The sequence below is a fragment of the Sebastes fasciatus genome, chromosome 12 (assembly GCF_043250625.1).
Source record: "Sebastes fasciatus isolate fSebFas1 chromosome 12, fSebFas1.pri, whole genome shotgun sequence".
In the NCBI taxonomy this organism is placed as follows: Eukaryota; Metazoa; Chordata; class Actinopteri; order Perciformes; family Sebastidae; genus Sebastes; species Sebastes fasciatus.
This window is the reverse complement of record NC_133806.1, coordinates 9015541-9041439: the sequence shown is the minus strand read 5'-3', so window position 1 is coordinate 9041439 and position 25899 is coordinate 9015541. Positions and strand designations below refer to the sequence as shown.

The window sequence follows — 25899 nt, the reverse complement described above, 5'->3', positions numbered from 1 at the left end:
ACTGTACACACTTTGAATGGGCTGCATGGAGTTAAACTCTGCAAACTCTAGTTTTAGGTGAAAGGTTCATTGATGGTTTATGAAACTGAGATTGGATTCCCAACTCTCCTTCTCCCTCAGGCTCTTTATCCGATTTCTTATGCATGCACCCTGCGCTCTGCAGATAGGAATAGTGGCTCATTTTCCGCAAACAACACTCTGCATACCCCAGTGCTTAAATCTGGAATGTGTTAAATTTAGAATATGCAGCGCTTTTTCTTTTAAGATTTAACTCTGAATCCCCGTGTGTGTGTATGTGTATGAAGTGTTTTACCTGTGTGCAAGCAGTGGGTGGATTTTGGCTGTTTATAATCTATACTTTAGCTTTCACGCTATTATTTGTGTATATTTTAGTGGCCGCCATATGTGCAGTGAATATTTGGCTCGGACACGGTGTAAGATAAGTCTGCTCGCCTACACTTAGCTTGGTCATTTTCCTCCATTTCTCAGAACTCTGGGCTCGTTTCCATCGAATCGAGGCTATTTTTAAAACGCTCTTTGGGGGGAGAGCGCGGGGGTTTATCGGGGGGGTTTCAGTTAGTGTCATATGAATCCAAACTGGGCAGCGGTCCAGGGTGAGTAAAACACTCCTCCCCCTCCCCTACAGTGCCCTGAACTACAGCGTGTGTGCTTGTGTGTCAGTTTATTAACCATGTGTTGACTCACCCCTGCAGCTGTGTCTCAGTGAGTGAGTGGGAGAGAGGGTGCATGCTTGTGGTCAGGACAAAATTGATTGATTCTTCACGGGTGCATCATGAGTCTCTCTTTAACGTTTCAGCTCTGATGGAAAGAAGTCTTAATCTGAAGTTTTTATAAATAACAACTAAAAATAAATGTGTACACAGTACAAACTGCTGAACTGAAATTAGGGATGTGACGGTGAGGAAATTTTTTTCCCACCAGTTAATAAACTTGTGACAACACCGGTGTTACGATTTACACCGGACATTTTACAAGAAAATATGACGTTCAATATGTGTAGCACGCTTACTTTGATCTTTAACATCGGATGGCGTATGTCTGGCCTCTTGGTTGAGCTTGGTTGAGCTTTTGCCGCAGGGCCGTAGGTTTTGCCATGCACACCGGCTGTGACCGCTCCATCCTCCTCACGGTGATTGTGTCTTTAAAGTTATGGTTCCCTTATAGCATTTGGTTTACATCTTAAATATTGCCAAAAAGCTACTTTTGTTTTTTTCTTTGACACCAAATCCTCCGCCATCGTCTTGTCTGTCAACTCTCTCTTGTCCCGTGTGTGAAATCGGACTCCTGCTACTCTGAGCTGAGACTCCGTACGGAGCAGATGCTTTCACTTTCAGTTTGTAGCGTACGTTGTCCGACTGTGTATTGATAACACAGTGCTGATACGGGAAAATTAACTAAATTGGTTTTATTTCTATTAAAAAAAGCAAAACGGCGGTGGACAAGTGATGTAATCGGTGTATGCCCCAACACAGTGTAACACCGGCTACGCCGACTACCGTGGCAAGTCTAACTGAAATGATATCATTAAAATATATATAAATAAATTATTTATCAATTAATTTACGTTGTTTTTTTTAAATTATTAATCAGTGTCAAAATCTGTTTTAAATAGCATTCATCACAATATCTGAGGCCAACGTCACATCTTCAAATTTCTTGCCTTGCCCCACCAAAATGTTAAGATATTTTTATTTCTGTGTAAGTACATTGAGAGAGATGCATAAAACCAGAGTCAAATTCCTTGTATGTATGTACTTGGCAAATAAATCTGGTTGTGATATTTAATTACAATGATAAAATTCTGAGAAAAGCATAAAATCCTCACATTTGAGATGCTGAAATGTGAATAAGTGGAACTGGAATGATAGCTAAATGACTTATTCTGTGTCTCATGAGTAAACTCTTAATACACTTATCGTTCCAGCACTAAAGCTGACGCCTGTAAAACACCTCGAGGACATAGCAGGCAATTTGAACATTGTTGTCATGCATCTGTTGTTTAAAAAAAACACCTTTCTCATGATGGATATTGATAGATCTGTTATTGTGAATGTAGTCAGTAAGAAAGCAGATGCAAATGAAACATTTCTAGCACCCCGAATTAAAGTGAAAGCTGCAGATTCTGAACCCAACTGCACGTATGAGTGTATACAGGCCTGTCTTTATGTTGTGACATACGGTACGTTTCTACATCTGATCGGCAATATTGGCAGTTTTTGGCGCACGTTATCGTATTTCAAATATCTGCTGTAGATGAAAAGGATCAAGCTGTTTGTCTGAAAAATTGGATCAGAGTCAAACTGTGCTCCTCCAGACATGAGCACAATCTCCGAGTTATCGCTGGTGATGATTTTAGCCATAATTGTGCAGGCCTGTGTGTGTGTGTGTGTGTGCGATATGGATGACTGCTTCGGGGCTGGAAAACATGTTCATTAATTTACTCCGAGGCTGTAAACTTACTTCCACCAAGAGAGAGACACAAACACAACAAAACACCTCCCACTCAGTCACACGAGCCACTTCCCCGGTCCCTCGAATGAATCCTTGTCGGCTGTTTGATCTCTCTTCATTGCTTTCCTGCCTCCACCATCTCTCCCCGAGGGGCAGTTTCTGGTGACTGACGGCACGAAAACCAACTCGGGGTAAACAAAGCACCCACCGCCAAACCACGCTATTACTTTAATGTCACAACTCAGTGACAGGTGGCTGGGTGAAAGGAATGAGGGGGCAACACACTCACATTTTCACTCTTAGGCTCTTAGGTCTGAGCCTGACAGTAGCCCTTCAGCAAAACACAGTGCACACTGGTATTGGCCTGCTGCTACAAGTACCAGGAGGAGGAAATGTCAGCCAATTTAAAGGCTCTCAAACTCAAATACACTGCAGCACAGCTGTGTATACTCCTTCGAGGGAGGATTTTACAACTTTGCATAGTTTTCATGACAGCGGTAATTTTTTTCCGACGTCTTGATGCTTGTAAGTTAAACAGTAAAATAAGCAAAACCCTACAAGCTACAAAGAATATGGACGCTTGCACGTATTCGCTTGACCAATTTGGCAGTTGCACATAAGCATTTGTCAAACAGCCACTAATCCTCCATCGTCATTCCATTCATCAAAATTTAACTATGTCCATTACTTTTTTGGTTGGTCGCCACCTTCCCACTCCGTGGACAATGTCTCCTCCTTACTACTATGTTGAGGCCCTGACCCACCAAGCCGTGGGTCCGTCGGCCTAGTTTTTGCGGTGTCTCCTGCACCATCGGCTCTAGTCGTTTTTTCAGCCGATTCAGCATGTTGAACTGAAGTGAGGAAACTAAGCCAACAAGTGAAGTCAAGAGGGCACACACAGAAGGCTCTTCTCATTTTTCATCTTCATCACATCTGATCATTCCAATACACGGATATTTCCACAACGACATGGCCATCTGGAATGAAGCTAAGTGGTGAGTGGGAGTGGTGTGAACATGGTCGGCAAATGCCGCTTTGTTTTATGCTTGTATATCTGCCGTCCTCCGTCTTCCTTTTTGAATGATGAATACAGACTACCGCTATCTGCTGGTGTGGAGAGTTATTTCATCTCACGCAGAACGTACGTGCTAACCGGCCGTCGGCTGTAGTCTTTGCGATGTGTTCGGGTGCAACTTGTTGGCCAAAACAAAGGCGACGTGAGGTGATGCAACAGGCGATTTAAGTGATGTTCTGGCTAATAAAAATGAATATTCCACTAATATTCCTGTTTACATGCAGCCGTGCATACTCCAATTAACGTTGCCGGTTGCGGAATTGTTGGACCTCGAACACAGCCTCCCTCTTTCATTCCTTTAACCACCTTCTTGAAAAAGTCAGTGTTGTGATATTTGCGCATATCCAAAAACCTGTTGATATCCAAGTCTTTCATAATGTTTAAGAGTAGGTGTGCTTCTCCTTCTTTTCTTTTGGGCATGCATCTCTGCAAACTGTTGGTTAGTTGGCTCGTGTACAACGCATAGAGCTGGACGTAAACATGCAAGAGATTACCTGATGTAAAAACCCCAATTGAGATGCATATTCTGTATACGCTATGTATACATGTCCAAAGAATGCTCCTAAATCCTGAATAATATAAGCATTTCCCACGTGTCCTAATCAGAAAATGTTTCATTCAGAATAAGGCCTAATTCAGAATATCCAAACGGAATATGTTGTTTACATGACCCATAATATTGTCATATTCGTAATAATAGTGGAATATTTGTGTGCATGTAAACATAGTTAATGAAAAAATAGGATTAAGAGCATACATGCACTCAGTGGTCACTTTATTACGTGCACCTGTACAATAGCAATTCAATAGGTTTGCTATAAATTCTACTTTTACAAAGTTTATAATGTTCAGGTTTTGCCTTGGTGACATTGTTGGATAAATGTGTCAATTGATCAATGTGAATTGTATGTTTTATTACAGAAGTCACAGTTAAAGCTGGTGTTGTACTGGACTGCATTATACTGAGAGACATTCCTTATTTTTGTGTGTGTCCCATTTACATGCATGAGAGAGGTAGGATATTGGAAACACCTCTGAATATAATGCAGTCCAGTACAACAATGCCTTTAACTATGACCTTAATACTAAAACATATAATTGAATTACCACCAAAACAAAAAAGCTTTATCGAAACCATAAAAGTAGATGGCAAAACAATTGTATTGGATTGCATTAGATTTTACTGGTGTACCTAATAAAGTGGCCACCGAGTGTAGATTGTTACTTCATGTAAAGCGATATGGCCAGAAATCATCATATTAGAACACTTTATGATTGTGTCTTATCAGTAGTGTTATAGATGGCTCTGTCTCTAGCAGCCATCGCCATAAAGTCTTAACAACCTGCACATTAACATCGGGGAATGATGAAATCCTGACGGTCCTTGAACAATTTCCAAAGCCGTACTTCCAGAATACATTTATGAGGAAAAGTTGTGTGCAAGGGATGTGGGAATTACATTTGATCAAATCTCTTGTGCAAGTTTCATTGACCGTCGAATGGAAAATCATGAGTCATTTAACAAGCGCCAGCACCCCCGCCATGATCTGGCGCACTTCCCGCAGCGCGCTCCGCTCCGGTGTTTGCCGCACGTCACTCGAGGGGTCGCTCTGATGTGAAAATGAAATGCGTAAGAAAAAGAGAGCGACTGACTGCTCCGTGCCCGACATGTGCGGGAGACACAGGTCAGTTACCGCGGCGAGGCGCTCCATTCACCAGGAAGATCTTTTTAATTAGGCTATGTTCTTTTAATTAACCAGCCAGCATAATGTCTGTGTCCATTTGTCACCCCGGCTTTGCTCAGGCGGAGCTGGGTGAATATACCCTCCTTTGTCTCCTCGCGGTTCCAGAGGTCCCTGCTTCCTATTATATTTCCTCATTCACCGAAATGTATTTTTTCTTCTCCTCTTTTAGATTAGCATGATAATACCCCATGGAGGGGAGGGAAAGTGGCGAAGAGCTATTGCGAGACTGCTCATCAGATTCACTGTGTGCAAGGCCGTGGTTATTATCATACTGAATGCACCATCAGTTAAACTAACAGCCTGAATTCCGACATTTATCTCCAATATCATATACCGACTGTCAATTGCATGGGGAGCACAATGGCAAATTATGGGTTATGTCTTGCTCCTTGGAGTCTGGATCTTTCCCCTGAGTAATTACGCTATGCTAATTCTGCCCCCACATGCACTTCCCATGACAGAAACAAGGCTTCCCAACTGTTTGGATGTCACACTGTCGGGTGAAGTGATATATGGGTGAATAAATGTGTTGTTTTGCGTCCTAGCAGGCACCCACGAAACTCGAGCGCATCCTCTTGTTTTTCTCCCTTTCAGCTCTGGGGGCATTGAGGCGGGGGGAAGGCTCAGCTGGAGCTTGTAGCTGTGTTTCCAGAGACGGGGTCGGATGCAGGTCAGGCCACCTTGAACTCCTCAGCTGGATTTATTGTGTCGAAGGTGGACAGGGTTAGGTCGCGCTCCTCCCACCCCCACCTCCTCCTCAACACGAGGACTTTGTTAGCGTCGGACATGGAGCAGACACTGGCAGCACAGACAAATCCCTGTCACGCTTTCTGAGGTGAACCCTGCTGGGGTCAGAGGTCGTGTGTTAAGGGGGGGGCGTGCCTGTGGCATGACCTGAATACTGATTGATTTTCTTGAGTGGGTGTCAAGGGAGGGGAGTGGGGGGGCCCTGCCTGGCGATAGTAGGGAGGGGTCAAGTCACTTACCCCTACCCCATGTGGCGATGTGGAGTGAGGGAATGTGATACAAAGGAAGGGGAAAGACACTCCGAGTCACAACATGCCTGACTCCTCCGCTCCACGGTGTACCTCGGCGGGTGTGTGTTTCTACTTTCCCTGAAACAAGACCCTGGACCACATGTTTTCCTTTTAATAGACAGCTGAGTGGAGAAAGGGCAGGAGTGTGGTCTGTTTGCCAGATGATCACTGAACACAGAAGAGGCCACACTCCCCAGTTCCTCTGCTAGATTTATTAGTTGTTGTTCAAACCTGCACAGCCGTGGTGGCCATTGATATCAATCATCCAATTAGTGCAGTTCAAAGTGTTCTACAGGTTGTTTTACACTGCCCCTCTGTGTTCTGCGTTTAACAATAAACAAGTATTTAATTAGTTTTAAAACTGTCATCTTTGCCATTTAAGCCACAATGTACCTAATAATAGCCTAACAATAAAGCTCATTTATTCAGCACTAAAATCAGGATAAATTAAGTAATTTGCAAAAAAAATGGCAATAATACCGCATATTATGCTGTTGAGCCAATCATTATCACCGCATGGGGAATTCCTTCACCGCGACAGCCCTAGTGGCTTACAAACTAATGGGAAATTCCATTATCATAAAAGCAGGTCTTAATTGTGAAGTTTTGGCCATAATTTCCATCTGTAGTAACGATGCACTAACCAAGTTAATTGGTAAGATTTGGTAAATGCTAAAAAGTAAGGGTGGGATGGGGGGAAATTGATTCACCTATGTATCGTGATTTTTTTTTTTTTTTTTTTTTCATATCTGTCACCAAAACAAACCACAGCGAGCCGAAATGAGAAAGTAGAAAACAGCTGAGGATACGACCTGCACCCTCTCATTTTAAATCCAATGTGGTAAACACTACACATACAGTAAAGTATGGAAACACTTTGGGTTTCACACATTCAAGGAAAAGCAAAGCTACTGTAGACATCATGGCTAAAGCTGCATGCTCACTCTGTCATGGACAGGAAACCTTATCGTATTGCGGTAACGTGCGGTCAAGCCGGCCGTCGCTCTCATCTCCGTGGTCAAATCAGCCGACGCTTCAACTGTAGAGCACCCATATGCTGACATTTATGTTAAATGCATTCAAACGGCCCCAATGGAGCTGACCGTGGATGTATAAAGAGAACGGAGCTGACGGGAGAGCTAGCGACGGACTTGGCGAAGTTAGCTGAAGTATAGACATGTGACTAGGTTTTCAAAATAAAGTGTTAACAAAGGGAACTTTATATACAAAATACATATATGGAAATAAGATTGATTGGATTATATTCACCAGAAATGTAAAATATGACATGTCCCTTATAAATAAATATAAAGAAAATACCAATAATTTGTGAGGGAAATGTCTTTATTTTATGATTTTTAAGTTGCTGAAAAAAAAAAAAAAAAAAAAAATTCCTGACAATGACTGATATATTTGACTTCAGAACATCTCTGACTACATGCATGCTGAAAATTTAAAAAAAATAATTTATCAATTTAGATATTTTCCAAAATAAATGTCCCTTGAAGTGTATAGTGCAAATTTTCCCATGGTCAAGTGTTAAAGTTAACCAAAATCCGCAATAAATCATAATATTGAATCGCAATACTGGCTAACCTGTTTGTTTACAACCTTTTTGATCGTCTCACTGCTTGTGTTTCTTTCCCCGTCTGACTTTATAGCAATGTCGTCATGTTCCTAGATCTCAGCAATTACTGATTACTAGATGTGATTATAAATGATCACATTTAAATAAAATAGCCTATAGTAAAAAACAATAAAATAGATAAAAGACAATTTGCAGTTTTTATCCTTGACAGTAATATTTATTGCCATTTATTTCTCCCCATAAAAACTGTATGCAGCATCGAACTCGTCATCTTCTCTCGGGGTAATTGTTTCACTTTTAGCCGGTAAGCCACTAAATTATAAAAGATGGTGTTTTCTCAATAGTGCTCAGAGGTGTGACTTTTTTTTCAGAACTGATGACATATCCTGATATTTGTGCAGCGATCTAAGCCCCACACGGTTCTAATTTTGACAAGTAGAGGACAACTGCAATTATGAATAAAAAGTTTGTCCTTATTCTGTATCTGCAGCGGCAGGATGCCATTTAAATGTCTCCCATCTCCTCAAGTAAAATAGAAAAAGGTCACAAATAAGACTGAGCTCATGATCACCCTCAAACCTGAATTATCCCCATCAGGGTGGCGGTGATATTTGAAGCCGACTTGTTTCCGCTGGAAGAAGTACTAAACTTTAGTGGCGTCATTGTGTCCTTTCATTAAGTCCCTCGGTGACATTTACAAGTCTGATATTACATGGAACTCAGACGGACTTGCAATGAATTCATAAAATAGCCCAAACTGTATGTGTTCTGTTGATCAAGTTGTTGATCTCAGCCTTTCAGCTTTAAAAGCTTACTTTCCAGTACTTAATCTATTTTGGACTGTGCCCCCTGCAGCACTTGCAATATATTCTCTTCTCAAGCCAAAAAAGAAGCCTGAGACCTGTTTGGTTGTCTTGGTTACAGGTCGATAGAATTTATGGATTTCTATTAAAGTGCAAGAAAAACTACTCATTTAGAAGACATAGGCTAAATTATATTAAGTTCTTACAATTCTTTCAATTTCTACAACTCAAGCAACCAGTAGAAAAGTGACCCATATCCACAAGGTTATAATCCCCTGGCCACAGAATGAATTGTTTAATTAGGGCTTGCTACGAGAGAAAAATAAGACGAAACATAGCAAGACAGAAGTTTTTTGTAAAGTGGCTGACCAATATAACGTAATGGAGAAGCTTCTAACGCTGATCCTCAGAGCAGATCAGGCACCCTGGAGTTTTGATCTGGGATAATGAGCGACTAAATCTTCCTACAGTGGGCTCAGTTGATTAATCGGACTGCTGCCAGGGTAGTATTAACAGGGTGGAGAAGTGTGTGTGAGATATTTTGAAGATATCTTTCCCTCTAGCCCTCTATTTGCCATGCAAACCCCACCCAGCTGGTACTTTTTAGTGTCTTCAAATAAACAGTTATTAACAAGTGCTGCTCGACGCAGGGCTAATCATTCCTCACCTGCATTCCTCTCAACACATGTTGTGTACTCTTGCATTGTTAATGGGAGCTGACATAACCAGCGAGGTTGTGGTATCATCTCCTATCTAACCGCCTGGTATCCATTTACCGAATCAATAAATAGAAGAGTCATTCCACAAGTGTGAGGTTTGAAGAGTCAACGCATCCATAAACAATTCTGCAGATAAGGTAGGCTAAGAGCTCCAAGTAGCCCGAGCAAGCAAAACAGTGAAAAACACATCCAGACCAACAGTTCAGAGACCAAGCATTGATTTGATTTCTCTCTCAGTTGTCCATCCATCCATCTTCAACCGCTTATCCGGGATCGGGTCGCGGGGGCAACAGCTCCAGCAGGGGACCCCAAACTTCCCTTTCCCGGGCCACATTAACCAGCTCTGACTGGGGGATCCCGAGGCGTTCCCAGGCCAGAGTAGAGATATAATCTCTCCATCTAGTCCTGGGTCTTCCCCGTGGTCTCCTCCCAGCTGGTCGTGCCTGGAACACCTCCCAAGGGAGGCGCCCAGGAGGCATCCGTGCTAGATGCCCGAACCACCTCAACTGGCTCCTTTCGACGCAAAGGAGCAAGGACTCTACTCCGAGTCCCTCACGGATGACTGAGCTTCTTACCCTATCTCTAAGGGAGACGCCAGCCACCCTCCTGAGGAAACCCATTTCGGCCGCTTGCACCCGCGACCTCGTTCTTTCGGTCATGACCCAACCCTCATGACCATAGGTGAGAGTAGGAACGAAGATTGAACGGTAGATCGAGAGCTTTGCCTTCCGGCTCAGCTCTCTTTTCGTCACAACGGTGCGGTAAAGCGAATGCAATACCGCCCCTGCTGCTCCGATTCTCCGACCAATCTCACGTTCCATCGTCCCCTCACTCGCGAACAAGACCCCGAGATACTTAAACTCCTTCACTTGGGGTATTGGAATTGATCACATTGAAGGGAAGTGTTTATGCATTTCGTCAGGAGTTGAGTCCGAGCACGGGCTGGACCAGAGTATTAAGGTCAGGGAACCAATCCAGCTTTTTCATTCTCTTCGCTTAGGACAGATTAATACAAAACTGTAAAATGTAAATCTCCCTTTTTGTGCAAAATTCCGTATTATATTACTCGTTTTGCACTCATTACTGTCACCATTACCCAGCTGTCCAATCACAATGGAGGAGGGGCGGGACAAATACCACAAAGACCAACAGTCGCATCCAACATGTGGTTACAAGTGGTGAACAACATTGTAGGAGAAATGAATACACATAGACCGGCGGGGATGCCTCTCTCCCTACATGCTTCAGCCTTCTCTTCATCGTACCTTGTGCTGATATTTTTACTTCCGCGGATATTTCACATGGCAACCAGACGCAACCAAAGCATGTCCGCTGAAAAAAAGCTGTGCCTCTTTGCCCTTCTTTGTTCTACATACGTATAACAATAAACAAGTAATTTAATTAGTTTTAAAACTGTCATCTTTGTCATTTAAAAAGCAACAATATACCTAATAATAGCCTCACAATAAAGCTTATTTATATAGCACTAAAATCAGGATAAATTAAGTAATTTGCAAAAAAAAAAGTTGTACGTTGTATAACAGAGAGCAGACAGATAAAAAACAATTGAATTCCAGTGAAAAAGAACCTTATGTTAAGTCCTATTTCGATGCAAAGATTTGTACATTAGGAATGTGGCACAACATGGAAGTGAAAGCAGCGCTCTGTTTATTTAAATGTGAAAGTGCAATAACAATATTTTGTACCTACGATCAATGAATAATCGTGATCAAAAATAATTGTGATTATCCTTTTGGCCATATTCGTGCAGCTCCCCTGTCTGGAGCCCTCTACCTGCTAAATTCCAATTGGAGGATGATGGAAGACACGTTGGCCCGATTCTAGCAGATGGCCGGCTGATCCACGTCACTGAAACCCTTGTTTTCTTTTTGCTGTAAAGCACAAACGCACTTTGCTAAATGAATCAAGATGCATTTAGGGGTAATTTGTAGTCTGGGAACTTTAAGTGGCTCAGAGATAGTCTGGAACCTTTTGTTGAGCCGGCACTGGAATTTGTTTTCCTCGAGGCCTTATCTGCCTTTCTGATGTTGTGTGTTTTTCCCAGGCAGTACTGAAAGTTCACAGCTGATGACAGGAATGAGTCCCAAAACCCAGAAATGAGTTAGCATTTTAGCACTTCCGGTTCCCTTGTCTCAAATCAAATGGAATCAATTGAATGGGTTTATGGTTAGATGTCTAAAATAAGGCCTGTGGTTAACACAAGTTTAAAAGATTTTAACGTTTAGTCAGTAAATATCCCACTCATGAATTTTGAAGCGCCTTAAAAAGGCAGTTGCTTACAGGTGGCTAAATTACAATACTAAACATCATCACGCCGACTCATCGGCCTTTACAGCCTCGTTGTGCATACTCGCACTGCAACCGTGGTGTAGTTCGTCAGCTTTGGAACGTTAGCTTTTTACTTCTGGCGATTGCATTCACACTTCAAAAATCATATGTTCATTTGTGGAGATTATCTTGCTGAACAAAAGGTGCAAGTATCATAAACGTCTGTTTGTCACAGAGCTTATTTTCTGCAATAATCCAAAATCCAATGGTAAAATCCCGTTGGCTTTTTGTCGATGGAACCCAGGGCGATGCTAACTCCGGGATTGGCCTACAAAAATCCCCACTCTATGGTGAGCACAGACCCTTGATGATCAATGTTTCACTCTATAGGCTGCCACGGAAACAAGAGAATAATGACCGCATGCCCAATAGTATCACTCTACCCAGGATAGGATATTGATGCACAACACAGCAGCCGTCCTCTCCATCCAGGGCTTGCTGTCCTTTTAGTCAAAACAAAGGGAACTTGAGAGCATGGAGGAGAAAAATAAGCTGGCGAGCAGGCTTTGCCTTAACCTTAACTGAACCATGATCAGCATGTGGCTGCCAGCTGGTGAGCTTGCTAATCGAGAGGATGCTGCCTCTGCAAGTCTTTCTGGGCTCTGCTACTTGAAATGTGCTGGGCTTGAGGTCAAAATTTCCATCATCACCATTTGTCAGAATTAGTCTTTGTGCAGGTCAGGATCCAAATAGGTCATTCCCATCTCCAAAAGACTTTAATAGAAGATTATGGCCAGCTATCTTCAGTATGAAGTATGGATAAGCAAGCTGCACAGAAAGTTGCCAACTCAAAGATTTTCCAGAACAACGGCCAAGTTAATGCATTTGTAAAATTGTGACGTCTTTCACAATTTGAATTTGCCGCACATGATTGAACCTGTGATTGCTTTTTTTTATCCTTAATGTCCGTTTGAAAACCAATCAGCAGTGACTGTATGTAGCAGGAAATTAAATACATTTGCTATATATGTTCAGGAGTCAGCTTCTTCAAAAGCAGAGCAAATTGCTTATCAAGCCCAGTAAGGTTGTCACTTATCCAAAAATTCACCTTTTTTTTTTACATATCAGCTTGCAGACGAAATGGTTTTTGTAATATCATATGAAGTTTAGTTTAGGTTTGTGCCTTGGCAAGGTGAAGACGTTTTTCCTGGGAGCAGATTGCCAGAGCAGATTGTGAGCTGAGATGCCATCATCAGATTTGGCTGGTTTGAGCTCTTGGATTTGTCAAAAGATTTTCTTCACTTATTGCTAAAGCAACCTGTTCTCATGCAAACATCACCAACCAATGTCTCCTCCCCGGAGTTCAAAGCAACAGTTTCATGTCACATTTTGTTTTTCCTGATGAAAGTGAATGGTATAAATCCATTATTGATAGTCATTTTCTTTTCATAGCTTTGACTTTTAGAGTAAAACGATGCATCATCATTGCTCTGACTGCTCGCACCGCTGTAAGCTGTCCTGCATTTATGTCACAGACAGACACAGATGTAATAGTGATTTATTTCTCCTTCACAGATACACTGACAGCTGCTGCACCAACCTGCTATACCTGCTTGGTGGATCACTGTTTGAAAGCTAAGGTACAGTACAAACGCTGTTTCTTTCTGAAGTGGATCCTGTGTAATTAAAAGTTGAAGAAGATTTGATTTCGGGAGACTGGGAGTCTCTGTTCACTGATCTTTCAAATGCAGTATTTAGATCGTCACATTACATCCAATTCACAGTACGGTCTACTTTCAAGAGACGTCCACCGAGACCACTTAATTAATGGGTGCTTTGTGGAAATAGTGCTACTGAAGCAGCTTTTTAAATTGGATATCGTCTACTCAATTACTTATCTATTCATTTTAATCAAATGTCAGGAATTAGCTTTTCAACGTTTGGCACACTTTTATGAAGAGTTTTTCTCCAACCAAGGACAAACTCCCAACAAGTTCAAGATCAGCTACGACATGGTTTTGCTCTGTCCTCCTTACGTTGTCATACTGTACCACAATGGGAACGTTTCAGAAGAAGGAGAGTTTTGCCTGCCCTACTTGCAGATTTTGTTGATTTGGTATTTTTTCCTGGATATTTGTGCTTCTACCAGTAGGCTACGTAGTTAGAGGATTTCTTTTTTTCTGTTTTAATTGTGTTTATTGTTGTTATTTCCTACTTTTTTGTGCTGTAGCGTACTGTTAAAAGGGTTAGTCGCGTCTGGTGGAATCCCAAGCATTGTCTAGAGTAGTTGCAATATCTCCGGCACATTCGAAACGTGGCACAGGCGTGACCGGTGGAATCGAGGCATTGTGGTAGCAGAAGCATCGTGCTCACGGTTCATTATGCAATGTTGTGTTGTTGAGTTTTTTTACTAGGTGCAATGGCTCCTACATGAATGAAAGCACTATTTCCTGCCGGTTGAATCAGTTGTGGTTATTTCACATGAAAGATTTCTTTATTTCTGTTTCTGTCTGATCTCTTTTCACTGGTTTGAAGTCAGCGAGGCCCTGCCGCTGTTGACAGTTGATGAATCTGATGAGACTTGTGGGGTTATCCGCTTACATTGCCATGGTTACTGTCAATCAAATGTTATCAAGCCAGAGAGTAATGGGGTATTAGTTGAGTTTTATTAAACTCTTAATAAATAATACCTAAAGATGTGTTTTCTGAACTTTAACTTGAATGTTGCTCATTAAGTCAGGTTTATTATTTCTATGATTTGAAACCATGTCTTCAGAGGCTTTAAGTGTAACTTAAACCATTTATTACATTTTCTGATGAACAAGCATCAGGAGGAAAACTGGTCTCAGATAGATCTACAATGTATTTTAGTATATCTGAGCTCTTAGTAGTTTGTAGCTTTGCTCTGTTGTTGTTCATGGTTGGGTATTTTGGCTGGCCGTTTCTCTGAATTGTAATTCCACTACTACAACCATCTACCCATGCTATCTGTTGCATGTGTGTCTGTCCTGTTTTTCTTTATCGAAATGCGTGGTCTAAGGATATAGGGTGTCATATGCTGCACAGATTGTAAAGTTGTAAAGATTGTAGATTGTAAAGATGTTTAAACTTGTGATTATGGGCTACGTAAATAAACTTGACTACTTGGAATATCGAGTGATCTGTGAGTACAATAATGAAACGTACACACCAGTCTGAGGTTTTGCAGCTCTGTTGTGAAGTTGTCCGGTAGACGAAGGGGAACCAACTGCAGAAATGCACCAGAAACCTGTAGAAGAAGCTACTGTGTGTCTGGCCGGGCATTTCCCCAGTGAGCTTGAATGTGGACAGTAGAGGACAGGGCCAAGGAGCGCCGATGACAGGACCCCTCATGGGATGGCTGGAAACAGATGGCTGGCCAGATGCAGGCCTGCTGTGACCTTGAAAGCATCTGAAGGTAAAACCAGCAAAAATGTCTGAAAAACAAGTGAGGATAGACGATACAGCGAGAGTGGCAGTTCTGTGCTCCATTTTTAGACTTGTTGCCCGTAGATGTTTCTGTGTTGGCTGGGAAGATCACCGCAGTGCTGCTGTCATGTGACCCTGATGCGGGGTTGAGCTCATTACAGTCATCAACGCGATGTTTATTGGGGACTTCATTTTTAATTGCTGGGGAGAGTTACAGTAGTGGATATGGTGTGTGATATGAAATCCAAACAATAATCATTGTTTAGTTATCTTCCATCTTATGTTCAAGGGATTCTGGAGAAAAAACACTTTTCTGTTGTTCTGTTTACTTGCTTGTTGAGCAAGTAAACTGGCAAAACGCGGGGATACGTACCCTCACAGCCCTATTAGTGTGTGTGATCACGCATACAGTTCATTTTCTTTGGTGTGTATCTCATCAGAGAAGAAGTTAACCTTTTCTGGCATGTTCTAATTTGGTTTGTTTTGGTTCACACAGTTCAATTGCAAATAACCCAACGGTTTGTAAACAAGAGATTCATGGACACACAAAGCTTTTATTAATTGGAAAAAGTTCTGGCTGGTGTTGCAGAGGGGTCAAATTAGTCAGGTTCTAGTCTGTGCAACTTTGCCTAAGTGTGATGGCTAATTACAGATATGGAAATAAGATTGATTGATTATATTCACCGGAAGTATAAAACATTACATGTCCCTTATAAATTAAAAATAATATACAAATTTGTGTGGGAAATGTCTTTGATTTTTGGGTTGCTGGAAAAAAATTGAATAAATAATTCCTGACAATGACTGATATATTTGACTTCAGGACATCTCTGACTACATACATGCTGAAAATCAACTACTACTACTTACTATATCAGAGATTTTCCAAAGTAAAAGTCCCTAGAAGTGTATGATTCAAGTTATTCCCATGGTTTAGTGTTAAAAAAACTTAACAAAAAGCGCAATAAATCATAATATCGAATCACAATATTTTAGAATCGCAATACATATCTAATCGGCACCCAAGTATCTGTGATAGTGTCGTATCGCGAGATAGGTGTATCGTCCCAGCCTTATTATCTAAGCTCTTTTCCAAAGTTTATTTCTATTAATTAATCTGATGATTGTTTTCTAGGCTAATCAGTTCATTTGTAAGTGTATAACAGGTCAGAAAATAGTGAAAAATGGCCATAAGGATCTACAAAAGCCCAAACTCATTCTGAGTAGCTGCAACCTCTGAATTTCTTGGAATTTTTGCTAATTAAATTACTTCAATGATAATTAGTTACTAAAATTGTTGCTGATTATTTTTATTAATTTGAATCAACATATTTTTCACTTTTATTTAATTTCAATGGACATGAACGACTTGAACATGCATTCAGTCTCAGACGTTGATTTGCTGATCACGGGAGAAGAGTTGTCAGACCTGATCTCATGTTAAAGTGGCAGGCCTCCACAGGTTGTACATTCCTATAAGAAGTATCCAGAATAAATGTTCCAAAAGGAGTTGCTCGTGACTACACTTGGCCAGACTGGGTTCTCTGGTTCTCTGGTGATTGGTGAAGTTTACGCCGTCACTGTCTGAACGGTAGTGATCTTCTTCCTCGTGATCATGCAGCAGACTGTGAAGCAAACGCCACCAGCAGCCTGATGTTGTACGGGTCTCTGGGGCTTTGAGCGCAGCAAAGGGAGAGCCATGATCAGAGCTGGGAACTGGATGGGGAAGTGGGGGTGTTGGCTGCGGGAAAGGGAAGGGGGGGGGGGCTGTGAGAAATAAGAGGAGATGGAGGAGGGTAGAGGTGTCAGGCGTATAATTGGGGTGAGGAGATCTCTGGGGTGGATAGAGGGAAGCTTTATTAAGACCGCTCAACTCTGATGTGCTTGCACGGCCGCCTAGCTCTTCCTCGCACACCCACGCCTATGGGCCAATCTCCCATTTCCACAAGAGACTCTGTAACAACAAAGGGATGAAGAGCAAAGTCCTCAAGCTCCTTCAGTCACAGATAAGGAAGAAGACCCCATTACTTGAAAAGCACTGATGGGGAGGCAAGCAGTGTATTCATATGCCTCCTTTTTTTATTTTTTAAATCGAGGCCGATTTGTTTCTGCCTCCTCACTGGTTAGATAAGTTGCTACTTATTGATAGATCTGGCGTATTTTATCCTGAGATGCAGTAGATAGTGTTGCACTTCAATAAGACACTCCAGCATTTCGCTCCACAGTCGACCCTGAATTCACTTTGTAAAAAGAAGATACTAAAAAAAGGCCTTTTCTTCTCGCCAGTTGGTTTAAAACAATACAGATTTTTCCATTGGCCACTCAATCCTGTTACACATTTAGACACGTTATATTCATCTTTTATTATATTTTGGTTGAGAGCGAAATGCATGTCCTTAAAAATATATTGAGAGCAGAGCATTTATAAAATATTTCCAGCCCAAAGTGTAAAGGCAAATATTGGAGCTCAGAAAGGATAAAAGCGGAATAATCTCTTGTTTTGCCTCACAAGGGAAAACAAACTTTCCAGGGTGATTCCCCCGTGACTGATCGTATCAAGTCCGATGGGGAGATTAGGAGCTTAACTGCTTATTTCCCCCACTCCGTGACCATTGAAATGTTACTTTGGATCAATAATCGAAACCTTCTGATGCACGCTTCCTTGACTTTCCTGGAAATGTTTTGCCATCCCACGAAAGCAGATTTTGTGAGTGACACAACAAAGATTTCGAGTTGAAGCAGGGGGCGGTTATGGGGAGAATTAGGTGCCCCCCCTCAGTTCCTCGGCTGTAAATTGGTTTCTGCAGAACTCATGAAAACGGGGCTGGAGGTCTGTTCTCTGCTTCCTTAGTAGCTTGTTAATCCCCCACAGCTCTGGCCGGAGTGAGAGCTGCTTGCACATAGACGGCCCCTACTCCTCCTCCAGCCCTCTTCCGTCCTCTTTCCACTCCGTCCTGCAGGGCTTGGCTAATCCTCTGCCTGGTCATGGTGGGGAGATTGCAGGCTTTTTCAAAGCCCTTTGCTGGCTGGACATCAAAGTTGCAGGGATACAGAGACTTGAGGAGGTGGGGAGAAAATGAGGTCCAACCGCAAGCAAAGACTGCAAGGGGTTCACCTCAGCTTCTTCTTGTGCCATTCCTGAGGTGACATCCAGAAATTAGTGGTCTCCAGGGAAAGGCTTTATTGATCGGAAAGTCTCTGAAGATCAGTTGGTGGTGATGTATGCAGAGCTTTTGGGTGTAGCTGTGAATTGGTTTTATTGTTTCATGAAAATATAAAGAAGACACTATGCTCATGCAAAGACAAAAATATAAAAAAAATTCTATAAATTAAACACAAACAAGATGCCACACATAAAGCTGACTCGGGGATAAAAACACTAAAAGCTTACACATCTTCATAGCTTTTTCTTCCTGTTTACGACGTTGAACGCTAAGAGATCTGCAAACATTTACTATTTGTTTTTACAAACTGCTGCCAAAATCCACAGTGCAAAGAGAGGTCGATTACCCGCAATGAGTCTGACAAATTCCTCCACTGTCAGGAAAGTTCATTCACTGAGAGAAAACTCCTTTCTACCTCGTCTTTTGTCTGCGGGCTGATCTTATCGAAGGTCTCATCTACTGATCATTATTCAGCTGGATTCACAGGACGTCTGGATGCCGGAGATTTGGGCTCTGTCGTTAAACTTGTCTTTGTTAGAGATTCAGCACTGATTTATCAATCCAGAGTTTTGGTCCAATTATTTTATTTTTTTTACCACAAATTTCTGTAATACAATGGAAGTATGTTTGGATGGCTGATCTCTCAGATAACGCTGGGTAAGATTAGAGCGAGTTCATGCCAGAGGAATAAAATTCTCTGATATAAAAATGTTATAATATGTAGTTGGCTGTGCCAGCAGTTTGCTTCACGCCATGTTGAAAAGCACTAAGCATGTTCTAACTCTGGAAAGTGAAATAGGAACTTAATTAACATGTAAGACTTTATGTATTATCATATAGTTTTTTGTAAAGACACAGACCTTGTGTTGTGAATTTCAGGTTCATCTGATGCTTGTCTTAATTTAATGTACTGAAATGCTATAACGCTGGCTGTGACACACAGCTTACGGAGGCATAACGGTACTTTAAAATCCTCAGCGCCCGATTGTAGCAATTTGCATCAAAAATGGCACTCCTCTTCTGAACCATAAATCTGTCAAATCTGAACACGCAAACAGAATGTACTTTTGTGTAAATCACACTGTCCATCACGAATAAACGTCCATAAATCTGTTTCAAAATTGTAGAAAAAAAGACGCTCTTCATAACTCCAGAACGGAAGTTTTCGAAGGTTTCTTTCTTGCTAATTCGGCATCCTTTTGATGGTGGGGGCTGGAACCTGAAGTTGCATTATGGGAAGTGTAGCTCCAAAATGTAGACCATGATTATCATCCAAATAGGGCTGTGTATTGGCAAGAATACAAATTAAATAAATATGAATCCTACTCACTGTACATACGGTACGAGTATATTGACATATTTTCATGTACATACAGTACATAATCATCCAGTTTATGTATATCCATCCAGTATTTCTTTCTTTGCACTATTTGTATAGTTTACAACTTACAGAACATTTGACTTGTATGTAGACATTTTACTTTATTTCTTATTTTTTTGGGTAACCTTTATTTGTCCAGCTTTGTTGTCTTTGTCCCTAGCTGTTTTTTTTTTCATTTATTCTTTTTTTTTTTAAATACCCATTTCTATTTCTGTGTAAGAACACTTAGAGAGAGGCATGAAAGTCCTTGAATGTACTCTGCAAACAAATCTGATTCTGAGAATCTAGCGATACGATACGTATCATGATACGGGGGTTACGATTCAATATAGTGCGATATATTGCGATACTGTAAGCAAAGTGATATATTGCAATTTTTAAAATCTAATTTTAGGAAAACTCTCACAGTATGAAGAACACATCGCCATATGCATAAAATCTGAGTAAAAAAAGTTTACTTTCTTTATGCAATCAGAACAGTGGGATCTACATTTGCATGTATCACAGTCCCTGTAACATCCAACATCATGGTGCTACTTTTTGTGCAATCTGAGCCACGAATCTTTGTATGTAAACTATTAATTAAAAATTGATCAATAGTCTTTTTGACAATTAATACAGCATCACAAAACATAATATCGCGATTCTCAAGTGTATCGATATTTTCTTACACCCCTGCCCCCAAATAGAAGTAAGACGAAGTAGAATCATAATAATAGCAGTTACAAAATTCATTAATATGGACTTTTTCACTGAAAAAAGAGGGCACCTATAATGTGTTTTCTGAATTAAACATCCATATTATATTGTTGCTAAGAGGCAGTTGAACCCTTTAGCCCAGTGCGTTTCTCTTTTCTATTTTTAAGTACCACTAACCATGTGTCTTAATTGCTTTCAAAAGGTTCTCTCATCTAAGGCCTTGATTACAATGAAACATGATTGCAAATTTCTTGGAACTTGCCATCCCACTTATGCAACAGACACATCTGCATGGGCAACAAGGTAATTACTTTAAGTGGACTCCTGGGGTTTTGGGATTATACATTATTCCCCTTCTTGATGTTCAGAAAGTGCAACCGATCTATACAGACACACTCAGTCAGACCTTAATGCACGCACGCACACACACACACACACACACACGCGAACACACGCACACATTCTGCCGTGTGAGCGTGAGATGTCAATAAGCCATCTAAAGCTTCACCCTGGGATAACCCTTCGTAAAGGTTAGTTAGCTTTAGCTCAACAAGGAGGATTATGTCATTAACTTTGGCTTTCTTAGTAGCAGCTGGGATTGAGTTTTATCTTATTCCACTGTCATTAGTGCCGCTTACTTAAAATGGATTGTAGATGATATCGGTACGCTCGGGGTGCAATCAGACCTGCAGTTTGCTTACTTTGTTCTGAACCGTAGCAGAAAAAGTTTACTGACCGACGGCTCATAAACAAACCTGCCTGTGAGCGCAATCTTAAAAAACGGCTTTGATGTGCTTCCTCCATTTTTTTTTCAATTGCAATCAGGGCTACAACTACTGCTGATTTTAATTCATCTCTCAGTTTTTCAACTGATCGATTAATCATTCAGTCTAAAAAATGTCAAATATTAATATTTAAATAGCTTGTTTTGTCTGATGAACTGTGCAAAAGTAATAAACTTACAGTGCTAGAACACGGAGAAAAGCAAACTCTCATAAATGACCGTTTGATAAATTATCAACCGACTAATAAGCAGTGTTAGTCAAGACCACCTAAACCGAGACCAGAGCGTGTCAAGACCGAGAAAAAAACATCAAGACCCAAGACCAGACCAGTGCGAGTCCCACACGACACGAAACACTTTGGATCAAATGTGGAACATGTAGACCATATAGGCCGAGTAAAAAAATGTGGTCGATTCCAAGACGAGACAGAGACCTTCAAAAAGTGGTCTTGAGATCGGTCTCGAATTCAAGATCGATCTCGAGTACTACAACACAACACTGCTAATAAGCACTAGTTGGAACTTCTTTCCCCATCAATCCATGTTGCAGCAGATTAGAGCTGGAACGATGAATCAATAAGTCAACAAACAAAATTAATCTGGATGTAAGTCACTTTTCTTATGCAAAAATGCCAAAACATTTAGTGATTCTCAGACGGGAGGATTTGAGGCTTTTCTGTCATATAAGACAATAAACTGATTGATTGTCTTTGTTTTTTTTGGATTGTTGATAAAACACATTTAAATACAGCACCTTCTCGATATTCTAACGGACGTTTTTCACTGTTTTCTGACATTTTATAGACACATTGATGAATGGAGGAAATACTGGTGAGATTGATCAATAATGACAATCATTGTTAGTTGCAGCCCTTTAACAGATTATTGAGTATTTCCTGTCCAGGCTCAGAGTCAACTCGTCTCATCTCCCACAGGGAAGTGAAGACGATGTTTAAGACTGACTTATTGACTATTAAAGCCGGTGGTTGATGGGTGCTGTTGATGCAGTCTGTGGTTATTGACCAGAAGCTGTTTGGCATAATGGACAGATCAGTCTGATTAGTCCTATTGACAGCAGAGCAGTGGAGCTGGGGGATTTTCTTCACCTTTTGTAAGCGCAGTTTTCCCTCATATACCTCTTGAGAAAGAGCCATTTTGTTGCAAAGCGAGTTTTCACAACCGCCACCATAATTTCTTTCTCTCTGAAAATGATTTGATGGAGGTGGTTGATCCGGAGATGTAACGTTTTTAGCTCCCAGTGAGATTTTCTAATTTTTTTTTTATTGCCGATATCATGTTACGACTGCTGCAGAGCACGAGGCTGTTTATCTGAGAGACTCTCTTATTCCTTATAATTGATGTTTACAAATTCCCTAGGTGGGGCATTAAGGAATATTGCTGTATTAATTGCCAAGGTACGCCATCTAAACGGGTAATTGCAAGCTGTTTGCTGGAATGTAAATGCGCTCAGCTTGGCTTTAATAGAGTTTGTTTATTGAGGTGCTGCCCGCTGACAAATTAAGATGCTTAAATTGATGCCCTCTGCTTTGAAAGAATCAATGCGTCTTTTTTTGTGATTGTTGCAGGTATTACAGTCACATTTGCTTTTTCAAAGACATATCGACGCATTAACTGCAGCTCACAATGACGGAACAGCACCATCTCACATTCAGCTAAAGAGGATATTCACAATTTTAAAATCTGATTCTGTGTGCTACAGTAATGATTATTTAAATTACTGGAAAAAAGCCTCTATTCTGAGGGCTTCAGACTGACTTTTTCACATTGGTTACACTGGTGCATTTAGGTGCACCCAAAAGTTTTCACTGCGCCTTTTGCAATAATACATTTTAAGTGTTTTTTCAGTTCCCATAGACCTACACTCGGGATGTCACAATAACAGAAATTTAGTAGTTGATACCAATACCAGTGAAATTCCATGATTCTCGATACCAATTTGATACCACGGTTATAAAAAAAATCAAAAGTGAAACAATTAATCCCATGTACTTCAACATCCACTCCTTTTATTACCGTTTGCATACTGCTTTTTTTGTTAGAACAGGTCATAATTCCCTCTCTATTATCTATTTTATATTACTGTGAAAACATCTCCTTCATACAATTGTATTTATTCAAGTTTTCGCCAGATTACATTTGAACACGTCACGATACCGGTCGCACTCTGGAGCCCTGAGTCTACTCCGACCAACAGGCCAGAACTCCAATATATTCACTTCACAATTATACTAAACAGAGAAAAGCAGCAAATCCAAATATTTGATAACTTGCCTATTCAATTAAAATGTGTGCAGCCTGGCTTGTACATTTTTTTCCTACAGGTTGAGAGTACAGCGGTGCGATAGTAAAACATGCCATCAACTGGCATTTATAAGATTTTAATATATGGAAATACATTCCGAGCCTTGTGGGGCCTTTTCCCCAGTAAAGGTGTATATTTATATCCATATGAACCTATAAATAACCACCTAGTTTTTCATCTCAGCTCTTGCAATAGATGCAATTATCTTTGTGCCTTTTTTTTTTTTTCCTCCGGAGCAGTCTGACTTCAATTAAGTGGTCCTTTATCATGGCCACCCTCAGCCCGTAACTCTGCACTGTGTGACTGACCCGTGATGGATGACTTGTCTATGGTAGCCGACACAGGTGGACACGTTCACTAAATCTCCTTCTGTCCCAAGAAACCCCCCTCTCCCCAACTCCCCCCATTTTCAATAATATCGACCATGTCTCACCTCTACATGTGTGTGGGTGTTTGAAATTTGTTCATCTTCATTCATGCCTTCTCGGCGGGCTTCGCCCCTGCACTCAATATCCAATTTCTTCCCAACTGTGGGATGAAGAAGCGGAACAGTCTCTCCACGGCTCTGCCGCTCGTACCTCGAGTTTCTCTCCACATCAGCACACACCTTCGGCGGAGGCTGATCCATGGAGAGGAGGGTTAAGCGCTCTCCTCATAAGCACATGTGCGTCTCAGAGATCAGGGGCACGAGAGTGGGCGGATGGGACGAGAACAGGAGGCGAGGATGATGCAGTTGAGAGGGTGAAGAAGGTGATTACTGAGGGCCAGCTTCAGAGGAAGTGGCACAGGGAAGCAAGATGATAGATGTATTTTTTTTTTCCTTTTGTGGTACAGCAGAGCCTTTTCAGACACACACTTATCAGTCCTTTCTTCCTGTTTGCGGTTATTTTCAATCACTCCTTCTCCTGCCTCTTGGAGCCCATCGTTCTCCCCCATTATTTGTTCTGTCCTTTATCGTATTCCTTTCCACCTGTCTTATCTCTTCACCCTCCACCTTCTTCAACAGAGCTGTGATTGGAGAACACTGAGCACCAATGATCCAATCTCATCCCTATTCATAGACTTCAGAGCACATTCCCTCTCTTCCCCCTCCCCCTGCCCGGCTTCCACATCACTCAGCACCGGTCCCCGCCGCCTCTGCTTTTTACCTCTTTGTTTCACACATTTTGTTTAGCTTTTAAGTCCCCTTTTTTACTTATCCGACTGACTACTGTAAAAAAAAAAAAAAAAAAAAGTTGACATGGCATCACAAGCAAAAGGCTTGGTAAGCTTTTTAGAGCCAGTCACGGTGCACCATTCCCCCACTGTAATTACTGCTGAAACAAGCAGCTCTGGGAAGTTTCAGCGCTGGTGGACCCGTCATTACTGACAATCTCCAAGCCTTTATCTGCCATAGCTAAGACGCTCTCGCACCGCGGGGCTGTGATGATTGCCTCACTGAGCTGTAGGAGGAAGGAGAAAAGAGGAGGATGATCAGAGAAAAGGAGCGGCATGCAATTGGAGGTTTTTCATAAGCGTGAGAGAAGTAGCGCCGTAGCTGAAGCCCCTGAACTGAAAAAAAAAAAAAAAGTGTTTCAAACCAAAAGCCACTCAAAACTGCCAAACAGCCATCTCGGCTTCCACGGTGATTCGACACTCTCCAGTTCCAAGTGCAGAACTTCAAATCTATTACACTCACGCGGCCCTGTCAAGCACGCTTTTGCTGAGGTGGCGTCCGGTGCTTGGCTTCCAGCCTCCTGTCAACACAGAGGGCGAAAGAACAACGGATTGTTCATACCCCTTCAGATCAAGTCGTCATCAACACTCAGGCGTTTTCCGCTCAGGAGGTGTCACAAGTCATTTACTTTTCCTCAAGGAGTGTTTGCATTCCGCAGCAATATTTTCCTGCTAAAACATGTATTTTGCGCCACACCTACGAGCTGCCAGTTACAAACCAGTTCTTAGAATTAACACCTTTTGTGAGTGTGTTGGACTGAAACTGTTACACTATTTTGATTGTGTGGCCTCTTGGCTGTTTGAGCTCCACTGTGCAGAATGATGTATGTGCATAGTTTGCGTCTGTGCTCAGCTTAAATCTTTAAAAAAGTCTTGCACGAAGCAGGACTTTATGATATTGCACCTGATTTGACTGTTATTAGGCCATAATAAGTAAGCATCATAGATGTGGGTCATTAGGGGCCTGCTACACCTGCTATTTTGTGAAAGTGAAACTTAGAAACAACACGCACGTTACGTTTTGAACACAAACAAAAAGGCTTCTTTAGGTTTAGGCAAAAAAAAAACTGAGTTAAGTTTAGGGAAAAACATTGCTGGTACCCGTATATCGATACTGTGGAAAATTTGTATTGAAACCGTTTCAAATATTCAGTATCT

The 25899-nt window shown here is 41.4% G+C and overlaps 1 protein-coding gene across 6 annotated transcripts in view; it reads left to right on the top strand.

Annotated features, from left to right (window-relative positions):
- sema6cb (semaphorin 6Cb) overlaps window positions 1–25899 on the top strand; it is a 189546-nt gene that overhangs the window by 8760 nt on the left and 154887 nt on the right. For 5 of the 6 annotated variants that reach the window (XM_074653014.1, XM_074653013.1, XM_074653009.1 and 2 more), the window contains exon 2: window positions 13304–13368. The exons of the other annotated variant lie outside the window; for it this stretch is intronic. The gene's annotated coding sequence lies outside the window, so the exon portion shown is untranslated. The remainder of the gene's footprint in view (window positions 1–13303; window positions 13369–25899) is intronic. 6 annotated transcript variants of the gene reach the window in all.